The sequence below is a fragment of the Coptis chinensis genome, chromosome 9 (genome assembly GCF_015680905.1).
Source record: "Coptis chinensis isolate HL-2020 chromosome 9, ASM1568090v1, whole genome shotgun sequence".
NCBI lineage: Eukaryota > Viridiplantae > Streptophyta > Magnoliopsida > Ranunculales > Ranunculaceae > Coptis > Coptis chinensis.
In genome coordinates this window covers 41,616,132-41,633,418 of record NC_141464.1, presented here as the reverse complement: position 1 = coordinate 41,633,418, position 17,287 = coordinate 41,616,132, and the positions used below count along the sequence as shown (strand labels likewise).

At 45.1% G+C, this 17,287-nt stretch overlaps 1 pseudogene across 1 annotated transcript; it reads left to right on the top strand.

Annotated features, from left to right (window-relative positions):
* Positions 1–1,898: 1,898 nt before the first annotated feature.
* Positions 1,899–2,930, top strand: LOC147476070 (cullin-1 pseudogene; annotated as a pseudogene). Its single transcript, XR_015208775.1, has one exon. The product of XR_015208775.1 is annotated as a cullin-1 pseudogene (transcript).
* Positions 2,931–17,287: the final 14,357 nt, after the last annotated feature.

Sequence of the window (17,287 nt, the reverse complement as noted above, 5' to 3'; positions counted from 1 at the left end):
CTTAACTCCATTTTGAGTCATCTCGACAAGAACTCGAATCAGTGGAAATACCGGTCAAGTAGCAAATGCATGTCCTTCAAGGGTGTTCGCTAATGGATGGTTGTGAACACCATTAAGAACGACAATTTTCCAACTATCGGCAAAGATGCGCGTTGGAAAATACATCTTAACTTAAATGGACATCCACGTTTCATGGTTCCCGTATTTCTCTTATTAACTTTCTCTGCTTTTTTGTGTGAACGATACACGCCCGAACTCTCGCATTCTAAATCCAGCCTTGGTACTCGGTTCCCGTTAGCATTCTGCGACTTCCCAATTACCACAACCACATTACATTGTTTTCCCGAAAGCGGTTGCCCAACCAATTACGTCACTACGTGTATAAAATACCTAAAGATATGAAAGAAAACAACAATCAATAAACTAATATAATTTCATTTAGAAAAATAAAACAAGTGAAAACAATGCCTACTATGTACCTCTTCCGTAGTAAATATTTACGTTGTATCCATTGAAAGCGGTTGAACATCATCCACGCCATTCGAAGTTTCGAGTTCTCAAACGCACGCGAAGGATCCTAAATAAAGAACGGCTTGTTAATTGATGTTTGGCTTAAGTACCAAATGCCACAAACGACATGGCCATGTCCGGCCATGTCGTTTGAGAGATGAACTTGGAAAAAGACTTGTCTGCTTTTTTGCCATTTGAGCGGTGTGGCCACACGTTTGGACTTAGTCTTAAACGACATGGCCACACCGTTTGTACTTAGTCTTGAACGGTGTGGCCATGTCGTTTAAGACTAAGTCCAAACGGTGTGGCCACACCGTTCAAGACTAAGTCCAAACGGTGTGGCCACACCGTTCAAATGGCAAAAAAACAGACAAGTCTTTTTTCCAAGTTCAAATCTCAAACGACATGGCCACACCGTTTGGGACCTAGTCCAAACGGTGTGGCCATGTCGTTTGTGACTAACTTCAAACGTTGTGGCCACACCGTTCAAGTCGCAAAAAAACAGATAAATCGTTTTTTCCAAATTCAAATCCCAAACGACATGGCCACATCGTTTTGGACACAGTCCAAACGGTGTGACGAGACCGTTTGGTGTGAAATACAAACGACCTAGCCGCGTCGTTTAATTACTACATGCATAATTATTACATGTATAATTATTACATGTATAATCACTGTACACATCAATAATTCCTACATGCATAATTATTACATGTATAATCACTGTACACATTAATAATTCCTACATGCAAAATTATCATGCATAATTACTACATGTATAATTATTACATGTATAATCTTATACACATCAATAATTTCTATATGCATAATTATTACATGTATAATTACTACATTCATAATTACGTTTAATTTAGATTTACCTTATTCTTATTAAATGCATCATCATCCATTCCTCTATTTTTTTCACTTTGAACTTGTTCTACATTCTCTTTTTGAATGGGGTCACTTGGAACTTGTTCTATATTTTCTTCTTGAATGGGGTCATGATGCATTACATTTTCTTCGTCATCTTCATGTTCTAAAATGGGGTTGGGCTCTTCCATTAGTGTTTAGTGTTAGGGTTTAAGGGTTTAAGGGTTTAGGGTTTATGGTTTTATGGTGGAAGAGAAGAGAATAAAAGAATTTGAAAAAGGTTGCAACAAGTCAAATTCACTTTGGTTTGGGGTCTGCCCAACACAAAACAACTTTTGGGACCAATGGCACATTTGTAATAAGTGTTTTAGTTTTTGGGGTCTGCCCAACACAATATGGGGTCCGGCAGTAACAAGTACCTTCATTTAAGTATCTCACTTGAATTAGGAGTTGGCACACATTTAGAAATTAATACCGGCAGTAATAAATAGAGAAGAAAATTGTACGTGGGGGCAATTAATCATCTCACTAAAGAATTTTGGTCTTTGTTTGTAAACCTTTTCTTTTGCACTTCTTTGCTACAAGCTAAGTTTTCTATCATGGAGACACGCAGGAATTATGTCGATCTAGAGAAAGGGTGGGAGTTCCTAGAGATGGGAATTACAAAGTTGAAAGCAAGTTTTGAAGGGGATCCTACTGATTCACAATTATTTAATTCCAACGATTATATGACTTTCTACTCAACTGTCTACCGTTTGTGCACACAGAAACCTCCTCATGACTACTCTCAACAACTTTATGACCGGTACAGAAAAACTTTTGATGAGTATTTGGAAGCTACAGTTTTTCCGTCTATACAAGAAAAACACGATGAACACATGCTGAGAGAACTCGTGAAAAGGTGGAATAATCACAAAGTTATGGTAGGGTGGCTTTCGCTCTTTTTCCATTATCTTAATCGTTATTACACTACTCGGAAGGGGTTGGCAACACTTAGTGATGTCGGTCTTATTTGCTTTCGCGATCTAATCTATGAAAATATCAAAGTAAGAGCGAAAGATGTTGTAATCTCTTTCATTACTAAGGAGCGAGAGGGCGAGCAGATTGATCGAGCATTGTTGAAGAACGCTTTGGATATTTTCGTTGAAGTAGGGATGGGGACAATGGACTGTTATAAAAACGACTTTGAAGTGGCCTTGCTTGATGATACTTCTGCTTACTATTCTCGGAAGGCTGAAGAATATTCTTGTCCAGATTACATTTCAAAGGTTGAGGAGAGTTTGAAACAAGAGGAGGACAGGGTTTCTCATTACCTGCATTGTAGCAGCGAACAGAAGTTGTTGGAAAGAGTTAAGAGTGCAACACATGTTGAAACAAAGACATCCTAGCATTCTGCTTTGCAACCTGGAAATAAGAAACGCATTGATAGATGTTCCACGAATCATGTTATAATGCCTTCTTTTTAGCATCAGTACTAGTCTTTGAATAATTTGTTTTGATTGGAATTATTGAACCTTCAAGATTTCAAGTATATTCGTTTTCAATCATTATTCTCCATACGAAAGTAATTTGTTGTACTGTTATAGCCAATTCGTGCCTACCATATTCACAGGGAAGTTACTTCACTGTCTATACTTTGTCAGTTGTTCCAGAGTGCAGCATTACATGACCAAATCTCTGTAATAATTATTTTAAATTTTTGTTGGTGGTCACTTTCACTCGAGGAAATTTTAGAGTGGCTGTTCTGCACTTTTGCTTCTCTAAATCAAAATAATTTCATAGTTTATATATGTTACAGTTTGCCATATCTTATTCTGCTGGTTATTCTTCCATAATGTTCAGATCTACATACATTACTTTAGAACAATTTATACAGTGATGTTTCTTTGGATGGGTGCTGACACAATACAGGCGTACTACATTCTTACCATTTGCGAGATCCAAAAGGAAATATGCAGGATTCATAGGCACGGAGGGGGAGTGTAAAGGGGTGTTTTGGATTTCTTGTTGGGACCGGGTTCGCTTCTGAGCGAACTGCCTACGTATCCTCTTCTTAGTTTTTCTCCTTTCCTTTCTTTTTCGGGAGAGAGGAATCAGGCCCGACGTAGTTCAATCAGGTGGTATTTATAGGCTTAGGAAAGTATCAATCTAGAAGACACGTGTGTATATGGTATACGTGTAAGGTGGAGATCGTGAATGAGTGTTGAGCTGGTTATATTATAAGTCATGTACTGATTGGGTGCTGACGAGGTTACCCCTATTTTCGGGATGGGTAATGATTACCCCCGATGGTTATCATTACACGGCGCTCGCCATGTGCTCAAATCTTGAAATATCTTCGCCCCTCCTTTCGTGGAGGTCGCTCTTGGAGGTATTTATGCGGGTGTTTCGAGGAGCTGCTCCACGATTCGGTCTCGAGGGTCGGCGGCCCACGAAGTTCGCTTTACGTTACGCAGCGTGCATGATAAGATATCGCTCCCCCACGGCCCCCGGTAGAGTGTTTATGCCACGAAACATTATCGAGAGAAAGAATGTGTGGAACGTGAGCGAGCTGTGGTGGATGACTCGACCAGGACGAAATGACTTTTGAATTCACTCATGCTGAAGCTTTGGCGGGAAAGGGCAATTATGTCGTAACATGCACGTGACAGAATCGTAGCAGTTGAGAGAGAAACATGTCGCCGCATTATTCGGAACTGCTGAAAAGACAGTACCTTGGGACACGTGTGCGGGCTATAGCGTAGGCTGTAATCATAACTTCTTGGTAACTGAACAGGCGGTTGATACAAAATCAAATTTGGGACCGCGAAAAGGCGGATGAGGACATGGAAACGCTACTGGGGACAATGGATATGGCCGCGTGTTTGGTAAGTTCATGATGCACTATGTAGTTATGTCAGTTGCCCAGGCACACTGATTCTTGAACTTCGTTTGTGCAGTTTCTTGCAGGATATGATAAATTGAAAGAAGTTGTTCAAAACACCGAGGCTGTCGATAACCCTCACGCCGGTAGGGTGTATCGCGGCCGGCGTGGGGGTTGACAAGAGAAAGCTGGAGGTGATGGCGACCAAGTATCGAACGCCACGCTGCGGAGAATGCAGCGTTAGTGACCGACGTGGACGGAGTTAGAAAGGGAACTAGTCTGGGTATTTGCTTATCGCGAAGAAATGTCGGAAGGTGGCGAAAAGAAGAAGGCGATATCTTGAAGCCTATATCGCCTATGCCGCTATTTGGACGAAAAAGTATGACACGCCGAGGAAAACGATTAGCGGCGATGAAGGAGGGAATGAGATCGTGTGATCTTTGAGGTCATTTCAAAGATACCGCTTCGACTAAGCGCGACCGGAAGATAAGCATGTCATCAATCGAGAATCGATAAGGTGATCTTCATTTGACTCGTTAGTCTTGAGTTGTAAGTTTCGTTCATTTTTTTCTCTTATAACGAGAGTCAATAATAGATTTGTGTTTTTCGGGGCTTGCCCGAAGCAGATTCGCCATTTTATTCAAGGAACCGGGTTTCCACGAAAGTGGCGATTTCGGACTTTGGTTAATTTTGTAATGATCTTCGATCGGATTTCTGGGTAATCCCGCCAGATCGGTGGATGTAGCTGTTATGATGCATGGTTATATAATCTGATTGGAGATGTTCCGTATGTATATTGTCGTGGACTGGTGTGTAATTAGCGCTCTGCTTAGGATTCTAGTAATATGCGTCCTGTCTTGAGGTCAACCCTAGAAATATAGGTCGTCGACGTGACAGGAATTGGAGGGTTCAATGGATCATGCGGGCTCCAGGGAGCGATCTGCTCATGGAGAGCCGCTCGTGTAGTCAATCTTAGAAATATAAGTCATCAAAGCATAACAAGACACTCCGTAAAGGTGTAGAGCTGTGAAGCTCGAAGAGAGCTGTATGCTCGCGGAGAGCGTTCTCGTGTGGTCGATCCTAGAAATATAGGTCCTCGACATAACAAGACTTGGAAAGGCTGTAGAGCCTGTAAGCTCCAGAGAGCTGTATGCTCGCGGAGAGCGTTCTCGTGTGGTCGATCCTAGAAATATAGGTCCTCGACGTAACAAGACTTGGAAAGGCTGTAGAGCTCGTAAGCTCGAGAGTCATTTGTATGCTATGAGGAGAGCCGTTCTCATGTGGTCGATCCTAGAAATATAGGTCCTCGGCGTAACAAGACTTGGAAAGGCTGTAGCCTGTAAGCTCCGAGAGAGTTGTATGATTTCGCGGAGGCGTTCTCGTGGTGGTCGATCCTAGAAATATAGGTCCTCGGCGTAACAAGACTTGGAAAGGTGTAGAGCTGTAAGCTCCGGAGAGTGTATGCTTTCTCGAGAGCGTTCTCGTGTGGTCGATCCTAGAAATATAGGTCCTCGACGTAACAAGACTTGGAAAGGCTGTAGAGCATATAAGCTCCAGAGTCAGTATGCTGCTGCGGAGAGCATTCTCGCGCGACAATGGCCGCCGGGTCGAGAATGGTGGACCCAAAGAAGCGTGTTGTTTATCTATGCTGTGTAAACTGGTTGACTTGTCAATACAAGTAAATAGATTATACCGTACTAGCTAACCCAAGAAACGTAGTTTTCATTAATGTGAACATAAAGATATACAACGTGAATATCGCTACTGGTAAATTTTTTCAGTAGATAAGTATTCCGCTGGGCGAGGCAATATCTTCCCCCTTGGGTTCTTAGCCAAGATGCTCCATTGCCCGGCGACGCCGTTCCACGATGTAGGGGCCTTCCCATGTGGGTGCTAACTTGGAATCGTCTTTGCGTCTTTTTGAGCACTAGGTCTCCGGGTTGAAAAGACCTAGGATGAACCTCGCTTGTTGTAGGAGTTCTTGAGTTTGCTGATAAGATGCGACTCTGATGGCAGCTAAGTCCCGCTTTTCTTCCAACAGGTCGACTTCTCGCGGCTAACACGAGTCGTTATGTCCCCGACTTCGACAAGTTCTGATCGAGTCGTAGTGACTTCTGTCAGCTCGGTGGGAATTACGGCTTCTGTGCCATAACATAAGGAGAATGGAGACTCGCCGGTACTGGATCGAGCTGTGGTGCGGTGGGCCCATAAAATATTCTCCAATTGATTTGGCCATTGGCTTTTATTCTTTTCAATCTTTTTCTTCAAGTTTTCCAAGATTGCTTTGTTACTGGCTTCTGCCTGACCATTACTCTGAGCGTACACTGTGGAGTAGAAAAGGCGTGAACGATCTTCCACTTGGCTAGAAACTCTTTAACCGTTCTGCCTTTGAACTGAGGCCCATTATCCATTACTAATGTGTGTGGCAAACCAAATCTGGTGATGATGTGGGTCCAAATGAAGTTTCTGACATGTAACTCCTTGACGTGTGCTAAAGGAATAGCCTCGACCCACTTGGTGAAGTAGTCGGTTGCAGCTAGGACAAAGCGGAAGCCAGTACTCTTCTGTGGGATGAATGGGCCCATAATGTCCATGCCCCACATGTGGAATGGCCACGGGCTCGCTATATCTTCGTCGGTTCAGCGGCAGGTTGGATGATATGGCCAAACGTTTGGCATTTGAGACATTTGAGGGCGTATGCTTTGGCATCGATCGCATCCGGGCCAAAAATATCCTTGAGAGATGGCCTTGTGGGCTAACGGCGACGCCCGTGATTTCCACATTCTCCTTCGTGGATTTCGCAAAAATCAACCGACCTCGTTGCAGGGTAATGCACCGTAAGTCGCGGCCACCGGATTTTCTCGAACAATTTGTCATGAACCAAACAATAACGTCGTGCTTGGTAGGGGATCCGCTTAGCCCTGGTACGCTCCTCAGGGAGCGTGCCGTGCTGGATATAATCAATGATGGGTTGCATCCATGTTTGACTCAACTGACTGGCGGAGAGAGGAAATAGGTCGCTTATCATCAAGGTGTGGTCGACTTGGTATGCAGGTCGATCGACGACTTCTATGAGAATTTGTCGGGGAACGCAGCTCGGGGTCTGGGTAGCCAAGTAAGCTAAACTGTCTGCGTGGCGGTTCTCCTCACGCAAGAAATGATGTATGTGTACCTGCTTAAAAGAAGGCAATAACTGATGAACGACCTGAAGATACTTGGAAAGGTTACCTTCGTGGGTAGTGTACTCTTTTGCAACCTGGCGAACGACCAGTTACGAGTCACTAAAGACTTGGATCTCTTCGACGCCGAGCTGCAGCGCCATCCTTAGTCCCTTAATTAACGCTTCGTACTCTGCCTCATTATTGGAAGTTGCAAAGTCAATGCGGACGGACTTTTCGATCATATTTCCATCAGGGGAGACTAAGACGACTCCAATACCACTTCCACCGAGATTACTCGAACCATCCACAAAGAGAGACCAGGTCGAGTTGACCCTCGGTTTTGTGTCTGGGAGCTCAGTTTCTTGCTCCCATTTGAGGTCCTCGACTGGGAAATCCGCTAGGAAATCTGCGACGACTTGACCTTTCTGAGAAGTGCGGGGTACGAACTCTATGTGGTGTTCGCCGAGTTCTTCACCCAAACTGCCATTCGAGTAGTCTTGTTGTCTTTGTGGAGGATTTTCTTCAATGGAAGGTCGGTAAGAACTTTGATTTGATGTGCCTGAAAGTACGGCCTGAACTTCCGTGCGGAATACAACAAAGCAAGTACGGCTCGTTCCAGGAAGGCGTAATTCTTTTCAGCTGGCGTGAGTGTCTTACTCGTGAAGTAGATCGGCTTCTCTGAATTGTTCTCCTCTTTAAAGAGAACTGAGCTGATGGCAAAATCGGATACGGCCAGATAAAGGCCCAGAGTCTCTCCATATATTGGTTTGGCTAAGACGGGAGGCGTGGTGAGATACTCTTTGAGAGTAGCGAATGCATGATGGCATTGATCGCTCCATGAGAACGGCTCGCCTTTTTTGAGGAGTTGCAGGAACGGTCTACACTTATCTGAGGCCCTTGATATGAACCGGTTGAGTGCCGCGACCATTCCCGACAACTTCTGTATCTGTTTCTTTGTGCGTGGATCGGGCATATCTAAGAACGCTCGGATCTGGTCAGGATTTGCTTCGATCCCACGCTGCGACACCTAATACCCTAAAAACTTGCCGGAGGACGCTCCAAAGAGGCATTTTTCTGGGTTCAACTTCATGCCCGTACGGCGTAGTCTGGAGAACGCTTGTTCTAGGTGGGTGAGGTGATCACCAGCTTTTCTGCTTTTGACGACCATGTCGTCAATGTAGACCTCCATGATGTCGCCTAACATGTCTTGGAACATGTCAGTGACCAGGCATTGGTACGTCGCTCCGGCGTTCTTCAGGCCGAACGGGAGGACGTTGTAGCAATAGATCCCTTGCTCCGTAATGAACGAGGTCTTCTCTTGATCTTCCTCAGCGAGTGGGATTTGGTTGTACCCACTGTACGCATCCATAAAGGAGAGGAGCTCATGACCACAGGTTTGGTCGACAAGTTGGTCAATGCGAGGCAAGGGAAAACTGTCTTTTGGCGTGGCTTGATTGACATTCGTGAAATCGACGCACAGACGAACTGTGCCATTCTTTTTGGGGACTGCGACAATATTTGCAATCCACTCGGGGTAGTCTACCTTTCTGATGAAACCGACTTGCTTGAGTTTTTCTACCTCGTCGTTGATGGCTTTTTGAAACCGCAGGGATAGTCGACGAGGTCGCTGGCGGACTGGTTTAGCATTGGGGTTTACATTTAATTTGTGGCATGCGAGTTTAGGATCGATTTCGGGCACATCGATATATGACCAAGCAAAAACATCTTTATTCATAGATAAGAAATTTACAAGGTGGGATCTGAGTGTGGGGTCTAGGTTAGCCCCTACATATACAAACTTGGGGTCGTCTTCGGTGCCAAGATTCATTTTTTCTTTTTCTGCCGCTGGAGGTTTTACATAACCGATGGCGGTTAACCGCCTTTTACTCGCCTATCGGAGGAGGTCCAACACCTGGTGGACGACTGACCGGGTCATTGAGGGTGGAGCGACCTGTTCGGCAACGCTGCCAGGGGTATCCACGACCTGGGGAGTGGGACCTGGCTGCAAGCACATTGATGATGGCGCTCTTCGCCAACCGTATGGCCCGACATGAGCTGGGATGATCTCTCAAACTTTAATCGACGGCTACCGCCGTTGGATCAATGCTAGAGGTCTTTGGCTGGCGATTAAGGACTCGGGAGCGAAGTCGCGGTATCGGCATTGAGAGAACTTCGCTTGTAAGAGCCCCCGCGCGCTTGGCGATTCGGGGTTGGACTTCGCGACTAAGTCACGATGCCATTATGTATTTGGAGGGTTCCCGTGGTGGCGGGGAGGCAGTTTCAGGCGGTCTCATTTGTTGATTTGACCCTAGTTACAATGGTACGCTTCAAGTTGATTGCTTCTAAGTTCCATCATTCCTCGAGGTCCCGGGAAACGGAGAACTTGATGTAAAGTTGACGGCATCACCAGATGCATCGATGAATCCAGTGGGCCGTCCGAGGATGGCATTGTATGGCGACTTGCTGTCTAGAACGCAGAACCGTGTATGGCAGGTGATCTTGTCCTCTCTAGATCCCACCGACACTGGAAGTATAATATCACCAATGGGATCGGCCCTGGATCCATTGAACCCATAAAGGGGGGCGATCGGGTCGACTAGGACGGACTTGGGAAGGCTCATCTCTTGCATGGTGTGGTAGAACAAGATGTCACAGAACTGCCGGTCGATCGTCGAGCTTGACCGGTATCGGTCGCTAATTTTGACATGGACAACCAATGCATCATTATGAGGAAGGCAGACTTTGCCTAAATCGGCCTCCATAAAAGTGATATCGCCTGCGCTGCGACCTGAACCACGCGGGGCGTGAGCTGCCTGGGAGGTGAAATGATAGACTTCCTGAAGAGCGCCGACACGACGTCTTTTCTCTCTGGATGAGGTTACGGAATCATCCGGAAAAGTAATCACGTGAATAGTTCGATCATTGTCACGATCGGATGAGTGTTGCCGGCGCTCGTGGCGTGAACGATCTCGTGGACGTCCTTTGCTGCGTGGACGACCTTGAAACTCTTGGGAGTGACGGCGAGATGGAGATCGACTACGGACTCGGGCGAGCCATCGGTTTATTGTCGCAAATCGCCGTCGGGGAATGCTAGTGTATCGCTTTGATGTGGCCGGCTTCCACTAGATCCTGGAGATAGTGTTTAAGCCCCCAGCAAGCATCAGTTTCATGGCATTTGGCGTTGTGAAATGCACAAAATGGCTTGTCAGGCCGATCTATCGGTGGCTGCCTCACCCGGCCGGAAGAATGGGGCTCGCTTTTAATTTTACCCGAATCGTAGCCGGGGAGCGTCGAGGATAGCTTAACTCTCTACCTTTTTTCGATCGGTGTCGGCCTTTGGTGCAAGCGACTAAGCAGCTTTCTTTGCCCGTGGTGTACGATCTGAGACTGCTGCGACCTCCTGGTTCTCTTCTAAGCCGTGGAGTTTTAAAGTTTCCTGCAACTTGATGTACTTGTCCACGCGAGCGTAGAGCTCGGACAGTGTCTCTGGGCATTCCTTCATCAACGACCTGGAGAGGTCGGTGTTTCACACTCGGCAAGCATTGGAAAAGGCCAGTGTGGCGAAAGATTCTTTCAAGCCACTTTCCATGCACAACAGTTCGGCCTTGAACCGTCCTAGGAATTCACGAATAGTTTCGTCCTCCTTGAATGATAACTGAAACAAAGAATCAAGATCTGCCTTCTTCCCTTTGTTGTGGACGATCGGGCCGGGCGTAACAAATCGATAAAAGTCGTTTGAAGGTTTTATAGAATCAGATTTCGATTGAGAAGAACCATCGAGGCGCCATCCTTGAGGCCGGGCTGGAAATAATCTGCAGTGGAGATGATCAAACTCTCGGTGAGCTGTGAAAGTACCAAACTCGAATATAGCGAGCCACATGTCAATTGTGGCACGCGTCGTCTTTGTCGTCAGCATACATGGGAAAGCGTGGCTGGATAAAGTCTTGTGGAGAGGGTTTATTGAGGACCTCTGCGCTGAACGGAGATGCACGATACGCCTTAAGCATCTTGTGCAACAACTGCGGTCAAATCCTTCTTTATGCGGCGCTCGCCAATCCTTTGGGATAACTCATTAATCCGTTGATTAACGCCGTTGATGTTGTTCTCTCGCTCCGTTGCCGAATTTGTTGTTGCCGGTAACTATCCACCGAAAGCACGTAAAGTAGCATTTTTCCTCCCCGAGCAAGGAAATGCTCTCATTCGTTATTTCCAACTGGTGGGCAAGGTGCCGGACTTGAGCTTCTAGGCTAACCATGCTTCGTGGGCTTGAGAGTTAGAGATGGATGAACTGATTTAAAGTGGCTCTCAAGTAATCAAAACCACAGACGGGCCAATGTAAAGGGGTGTTTTGGATTTCTTGTTGGGACCGGGTTCGCTTCTGAGCGAACTGCCTACGTATCCTCTTCTTAGTTTTTCTCCTTTCCTTTCTTTTTCGGGAGAGAGGAATCAGGCCCGACGTAGTTCAATCAGGTGGTATTTATAGGCTTAGGGAAGTATCAATCTAGAAGACACGTGTGTATATGGTACACGTGTAAGGTGGAGATCGTGAATGAGTGTTGAGCTGGTTATATTATAAGTCATGTACTGATTGGGTGCTGACGAGGTTACCCCTATTTCCCGGGGATGGGTAATGATTACCCCTGATGGTTATCATTACACGAGGCGTTCTGCCATGTGCTCGTACTGAAATATCTTCGTCCTCCTTTCTCGTAGGTCGCTCTTGGAGGTCATTTGCATCGGGTGTTCGGGGAGCCGCCACGATTCGGGTCTCGGAGGGTCGGCCCCCGAAGTTCGCTTTACGTTGCACGCGTTCATGATAAGATATCGCTCCCCTACAGGGAGTAGCCAATGCTGGAAAAGTAATCCATGACGCTAGCTCCCTTGCCAAAAAACAAGGGGTTACCATCCGAAAGCAATAACACCTTATGAAACATGTAGAACAGCATAGCTGATGCCGTACGCCTGTATTGTGTCAGCCTACTTGAGGGCTGGTGGATTGTCATCGCCACTGTTCTTCCACCTCTTGCAAGTTCTCATAATGTTGACACAATTCTCTGAGCTGTAGTTGAGTCCAGACCCGAGGTAGTGTACACACAACCCGACGGCATAGCACATGGTCAAGAAACATTATACCTTTCATTATATGTTAAATTGGGAGGCTCTCATTGTCGAGCTTGAGGAGATACTTTTGATCACAAAACTCAATCAGTTGCTTTCTCAGCGTAGCCGCATCTGCCTGAACCCCCTAACCCCAATCAAAATGTGACCTCCATAACGGATATAGTCCATTTTCCGAGTCTTGTCAAGCCCGCTTGTGGGAACAAATTGTGGCCACGATGTATTGCCTTGTTCTTCCCTCCTCCCGACTGTTCCAAATAACATCACTCTTGGATGGTTTATAAAACTCCTTAATCTTACCCTCCATCCACCGATCCAATTCATCAAGACAGATATTCACTAGGAGGGACTAAGAACCCCAAGTGTCCCTAATTTAAAGAAGCTTATCGGGGCTCCTCCGAGCAAAGCCAAAAAGGTTTGCAACCAATAAGGATCAGGCTTTGGTTCATCATCTGCTAGCACCTTCTTCTTCTGATACTTCCTCTTGGTCTTTTTCTTCACACCAACATCAGGACAACTAGTAATCACTGGAGTTACAAGCGCAGATTTTATCAAATTAATAACTTTCTTATCTCTAACTATTGGGGTTAAACACCAATACCGATCGATTCCCCACTACATAAATAACTTGTATTTGAACACAATTCAACTCCAGACAACAATCTCAATATCAACTACAACTTATATTAACATGCCCGACTCGCTAAACAACTATTAACAACAGATAATAATGTAAAGCAGTAAAAGCAAACCACAATACAAAGATATACCGTAATTCGGCCAATGGTGCATACTTCCACAAAAGCTAGTCCTTTATAAAGTGGGAAGGAAGATTACAATCTCTCCTTCCGGTCTCTCACCTTACTAGATCACTCTTATCTCTTTACAGGGTTGTCTCTCTGTAAAGGTTATCTCTTAATCTTGATAGCTTTCAAGATTGGGTTTTCTCTGACTTTTGTGCTGCCTCTCGTGTGTTTGGTTTTGCCAAAAACCCAAACATATAATGCAAAACTCGCGGTTCCACAAAAATAGAATCCTGCCAAAATAGGCATGGGCGTGGGGCGCGCTCGGAATTGTGCTATCAAGGGCGCGAGGCATGCTCTTGCCTTGGATGATGTCCAGGTGCTTGAGCGCGTGGCGCGCTTCATCTTTGCTTGTAGAGGGTGCGGGGCGCGCTCTTGCCTTGGACAATGTCCAGGCACTTTAGCGGGGGGCGCGCTTCAGAATGGCTTGTGGAGGGCGCGGGGCGCGCTCTGTCTTCTCCACACAAGCTATACTGATTTCTCTCCTTCTCCTCATGTGAGAGATAACTCCAACAATCTCCCCTTTCTGAACAGTGAGGGGGGATACCTCCATGCAATTTCCAAATCAATAGAAGGAGTCTGCTACCATTTCTGCGGTAGCACAGCAAATATCAAACTTACATTTCGGTAAGACCTTGGTCATCATATCCGACCCATTCTTGTCGGTATGGATATTCTCGATACACAAATGTTTGTCTTTGAGTACTTCTCTAATCTAATGATAACGCACATTTATATGCTTGGATCTAGAATAGAAACTTAGATTCTTGCTCAAATAGATGGCGCTCTGACTGTCACATAGAACTACAAACTGTTTCTACTTTAGCCCTAGTTCGTCGAAGAACCTCTTCATCCATAGCAACTCTTTGCAACACTCAGTGGCTGCAATATACTCGCTTCAGAAGTAGTGGAGGGCAACACACTTTTGCAACTTTGATTGCCAAGAAACTGCTCCCCCTGTAAAAGTAACCAGATAACCAGAGGTGGACTTCAACGAGTCAACATCACCTGTCATGTCTGCATCAGTGTAGCCTTCAAGTAAGGGCTTACTTCCACCAAAGTACAAACATGATTTGGAAGTGCCCTTAAGATATCTCAATATCCACTTAACACCTTCCTAATGCTCCTTCCCTAGATTTGACAGAAAACGGCTTACAACACCAATGGCGAAAGCAATATCCGATCTTGTACACACCATTGCATACATCAAGCTGCCCACTGCAGATGCATAAGGAATCTTTTCCTTCTGACTCTGCTCATGCTCACCCTTTGGACATATCTCTTTGGTCATGCAGAACTGGCCACCAAGCGGACAACTGACTGGCTTCGCTTGATCCATGTTACATTGAATCTCTTCAACACCTTCTCAATGTAGCTTTCTTGAGAAAGCCATAATTTCCCACTCTTTCTGTCACGAGTGATCCGCATCCCGAGTATCTGTTTTGCTTGACCCAAATCCTTCATCTCAAAGGACTTACTCAAGTCTTTCTTCAGTTTGGATATCTTGTTGGTGTTTGGCCCAACTATCAACATATCATCCACATACAGCAATAGCACTATGAAATCCCCATCTGGAAATCTCTGGACAAACACTCGAAATCAGACTTCTTGTGTTCTTGCTTCTCCATAAAGGAATCAAACTTTATGTACCACTGCCTCGGTGCCTGCTTCAACCCATACAAGCTTTTTATCAGCTTGCATACTAGGTGCTCCTTGCCTTTGACCTCAAACCCCTCTGGCTAGTCCATGTAGACATCTTCTTCAAGGTCTCCATAAAGAAAAGTTATCTTAACATCTAGCTGCTCAACCTCTAGGTTCATACTTGCGATCATACCCAATACCACCCAGATAGAAGTCATCTTCACTACAGGAGCGAAAATCTTATCAAAGTCAATCCCTTTCCTTTGACCGAATCCCTTCACAACAAGGCGAGCTTTGTGCTTTGGGTGAAGATTGTTCTCCTCATGCTTGACTTTGTATATCCACTTATTCTTGAGAATTTTTCATCCTTGCGGTTTCTCAACTAACTCATAAGTGTGATTCTTATGCAAAAAATCCATCTCGTCTTGCATGACCTTCAACCACTTTTCTTTGTCTATAGTCTCTCTCTGTTTGACCTCTTTGCCTCATCTGCTGGTGCCTCAGGAGGATGCACTTCTGCTTGCTCTGGTGGTGGTTCATGCATTTCATCTGCATCTTCTATACCAATAGGTTTTATCCCATCATGAGCAATATAATTCTCATTATGAGCTTCAAACTCATAGTTCTCTGCATTCTCAATGCCTTCTGCACGTTCTACAGTAGGAACTTCTGGTTCTGATCAACAAGATCATTGGTGAAAGCATGTAGCTTCTCACCTTCCTCAAAGTCTGCTATGGTTTGGTCTTCCAAGAACACAACATCTCGACTTCGGATTACCTTCTTGTTAATCGGATCATAGAGTTTGTAACCAAACTTTTCATCTCCATAACCCAGAAAAATGCACTGCTTGGCTTTGTCATCAAGCTTGGATCTCTCATCCTTTGGAATATGCACAAATGCCCTGCACCCAAATACCCTCAAGTATCCATAATCAACATCTATGCCTGACCATACTCTCTCTGGATAATCACTATTCAGATGCTTTGACGGTGATAGGTTGATCACATGCACAACTGTTCGCATTGCTTCTACCCAGTAGGTTCTAGGTAGCTTAGAGTGAGACATCATGCATCTCATCCTCTCTACAATGGTACGGTTCATTCTCTCTGCTATTCCATTCTGTTGCGGTGTCTTAGAAATGGTCTGCTCATGACGAATCCCATGACTATGGCAATACTCTTCAAATGGCCCAATGTACTCACCCCTATTATCTGAGCGAATACACTTCAACAACTTCCCAGTCTCTCTTTCCACCATGCTGTGGAATTTCTCAAACACGCCAAGTACTTCATCATTGGTCTTCAGACTATAGGCACATATCTTTCTTGACGCATCATCAATGAATGTCAAGAAGTACAAAGCTCCCTGGTGGGATTTTACTCTCATAGGACCACATAAATCAGTGTGAACAAGCTCAAGGACATTGTCCTTCTTGTGAGACAGGAATCTTTGGAAAGACACCCTGTGTTGCTTTCCTACCAAACAATGAGTACATGTATTTAAATGTGTACCTTTGATGCCTGGCAAGACCTTTTGCTTAGCAAGAACTTCCATCACTTGTATGCCCATATGACACAGTCTCTTATGCCACAATTCGGAGGAAGCTTCTTCTTCTGCCGCATTCACTTCTGCTTTACACAAACTAGCCTGTGTTTTGTAAAAATAGCAAGTTTTCTTCCCTCTGGCTACTATAATGGAACCTCTGCTCAGTTTTCATACCCCGTTACCAAATGAGTTTACAAAGCCATCATCATCTAACTTCCCAGCCGAAATTAGGTTTAGCCGAATGTCAGGGACATGTCTTACATCCTTGAGTGTCAAGGTGTAGCCGACATTGGTTTCTACATGAACATCACTAATGCCTATAATTTTCGAGACGCCACTATTATCCATCTTCACTTCACCATATTCACCACCACTATAGGTAGTGAAGAATTCTCTATGCAGTGTGACATGATAGGATGCTCCTGTATCTATCACCCACTCTATATCCTGACATGAAGTACTAAGACAACACACACCACAATTTGACACAATTCCCACTAGGTCGTCGACTAGTGCGGTAGTATCTCTGCCTGTGTTTCCGTTTCTCTGCACCATGTCTTCATGTACACAGTTATTCTTCTCATCATCCCTGATTGATTCTCGCAGACTCATATCCGGAAGTAGCCCTTTGTGGCACAATAGTAACATTGCTTCTCTGCCTTAGGAGTTCTAGCTTCACCCCTAGATTTACTTCTGTCATCACCTCTAAAACGAGATGGTTTTCTGTATCTACCTCTCCCCCGTTTCTCTGTGACAAGGATCTCTGAGCGAGA